Below are 3,132 nucleotides of genomic sequence, written 5' to 3' on the forward strand. Positions count from 1 at the left end.
CCCAGATACCTGCAGCGTGCCTGCTCTCCACCCATTTTCCTTATCTGCTCCTCCGTCTCAATGAAAACACTGACCTAGAGTTTTCTGCCCTTAAAAGCTTCATGTCACACCGACGTGCAATGATGCTGAGCCTGTGTAAACACCTGACGCGGCAGGGATAACCTTCAGGACAACTCAACCCCTAAAATGAGACAGAAAAAAAACCCCAAACCCCAAACGGTCAACCTTCCTTTCTGCCTGCGCTGCTGATGAAGAGGGTTTCTGTGTTTTCACTGGGCTGGCAGAGGAAGGAAGCTGTCACAGGACCTGGCTGAGTCACCAGCGTCTGACCTGGCGCGTCCAGACGATCCTGCATCTCTCCAGAAGCCTCTGGAAGGAGCGTGTGGCACCGGGTCCAGCCTGGTGAGAACCTGCCCGCTGCGGCTCTGTGCCATCCCTCCATCACCACAGACCATCCTGCCAGAGCCGGGCACGGGGGGCAAACCTTCCCCCCCTTTGCTGGGAGTCTGGGGCAGTGGAGGGGGCCTCAGGCTGGAGGGATGATTTGGGGAAGAATTCCCTCTGGAAAATCATTATCAGCCTCTGTTGTGGTTTGCAAGCAGGGAAAAGCCTGAGACACCCTCCTCCCCTTCATCCCACCAGGACTTCACTGTGAACATGAAAAGTTTGGACATAAAGAGTATTTCTGGTGATAGTGCCCTCAGAGCAAGAATCTCACTAAATATTTTTAAACACTTCCCAGCAGAAAGTGGGTGTAGAGAGAAAGCAGAGTGCTGCAGAGATGTTAATTGCTCCTTTTTGAGCTTTTCCTCTGTAACTTTGAAATTTTAAACTCGAATTTTTTTTTTTTTTTTTTTTTTTCCCCCATCCCCTTTGCTACATCCATCTGCGGAGCTGGCTGTTCAGCAGTTAGGGCTGACAAACCACTTCTTGGTCAGGGGTTTCTGCGATGCTGTGGGATTCCTGAACAACTGTAAGAAAACATCCGCACAGCCAATGCTGCATGCTGAGAACGCCAAAACCCAGATCCTCCAGCAAACAGAGGGAAAAAACCATCTGAAGTTAATATATGTGGGAATACAGCACAGCTTCTCACACGGCCTCTCCAGGGGGCTGAGAAACCGCCCAGAGGCACAACCCAGGGCTGGGGGCAATAGGCAATGCTGTGAGAGCGAGGTCCAAGGTCTGGGCTGGAGAAGGGCTCGCTGGAAGGAAATCCCCGACCTCGAGGAGGAGGAGGAGGAGGAGGAGGAGGAGGAGGCGGGAACATCTCACTGAGTCACCCTGTCCCGTGATCGGTGAGCTAAGCTAAGAGCAGGCTGGTGAAAGCCTTGTTTTCCTTATGTTTTGTAAAAGTGCATGATGTCAGGACCAGAAATCCGCGCGTGACTCAGCATGCCCCACCAGGAGAAGGGAAATTCCCTCTGGCTTTTAGCCCCTTCCATATTTGCCAATTGGATTAAAGTTCGCACAGAGGAAGACTTAGATTTCTGGTTTTAATTTGGTGCATCACCTGATAATTATAAATGCATTAATTAATCTGGAGACACAAATGGCTTGAAAAGAGACGGCAACTTGAGAACAACCCCCTGTGCCTCAAACACCCAGGCAGTGATGGAGAGGGGAATAAAGGAATCGGTCCTGCTTGGGATGGCAGCAACTCGCTGCCGAAGGAATGAATGTGCTGGGGTTGGTTCCTCAAAATACAAGTCTTTGGCTCTGTAAATGAGATCAGAAGTGGCCATTGGGCTCCTCAGAAATAGGTCATAGGTTGGGCATGCTGGAGGTGATGCTTGGCAGGGCAGGTACAACACTGGCAGAGCGTCCTGTACTGCACACCCTGCTACTGCTGGTCCCAATTCTGATCTTATGGAAAAAAAAAAAAAAGAATTCAATGATGTCAAGCCGGCAACTTTCACTGACATTTTCAGAAACAAGGATACACACAGAGGCAAAAGGGCAGATGAGTGCAACACACTTTTGCTGCATGCCCAAACCTTTCAATACCTCGTGCTGTAAAAGCTGGTGAATCATTCTCTGCACAGCATCATTCGTGCTTAAACCTCAATCTGCTTATGTTTAAACTTTAACTCAACACTTCACGGTGGAATATTGGTTGTGTCATACCTAGAAATCAAAATTCTTAGAAAGCTTTTAAAGTTAAAAATGGCAACCCTTTCCACTGTAAATATTGTCTTCCAGCAAAGTGTTATGATTTCAAAATTGCCACACATATGCCAAAAATGTATCTGTATGGAAGGCCAAGTGTTTTAACAGACATACAGGTCAAGAAATAAACTACCTCCTCATCATGGAAATTAAAACTTATCCTTCTCTTGATTGCAGAAGATGATAAAGCATGACAGTTTCTCCTAAGTTTTTATTATCTTAAACCAAGAAATACATCACTAAGAGTCAGCGTGGTCAGGCCCTTGGGTGAGAGGAAATTAACACCAACGAGGAACCTAATAATCATTGATCCATCTTTATTTAATTACACTTGGATGGCACAGACAGCGTGTTCTGCCAGCTGGACACTCCTGTGGCCAGATTAAGAGGCCTGTCAACTGTATCTGATCTGTAAAAAAATACTGCTGCCAGCCAACTTGGAAAGTCCCCAGAACATCCTCCTTAATGTCAGTTGTGTTTATAGCAGTATCTTTATTTTTAGGCCCCCCCTTCCGAAACATTGGGTTCGGGGAAGGGCATTAGCCGAGGAGTTATTTACTCCTGTCATGCTGAGCACGCAAACCTCTCCGATGGGAACTGCCACGCTGGCGGGAGCGGGGCAGGGACACGGCTCCCCACCTCCGTCACCTGGCCGGGTTGACCGTGCTCACCCCAAAAGAGATGACGAAGGAGCAGGACCGGGGCGGCCGAGGGCTGCGTTACACGTGCCCTGGCTAACGCTGGTGGCTACTGCCAGGCGGCGATGGGCCCAGCTCTGCCCCGCAGACCTGCCGTCGTGTCCCCCCACCGGCGGGTCTCGGAGGCCACGTGGCCACCCAGAAGGTACCGGGCACCGCTGATGCTTCTGTGACCAGCACGGCCCCGCACCGCCGAACTGCCGGGCTCCGGCCGCAGCCGGGGGCGCAGGTACCGCTCACGGCGGGCGAGCAGGGCGCAGAGCGG

This window comes from Athene cunicularia, assembly GCF_003259725.1.
Source record: "Athene cunicularia isolate RWA chromosome 13 unlocalized genomic scaffold, athCun1 chr13_part1, whole genome shotgun sequence".
Classification (NCBI taxonomy): Eukaryota; Metazoa; Chordata; class Aves; order Strigiformes; family Strigidae; genus Athene; species Athene cunicularia.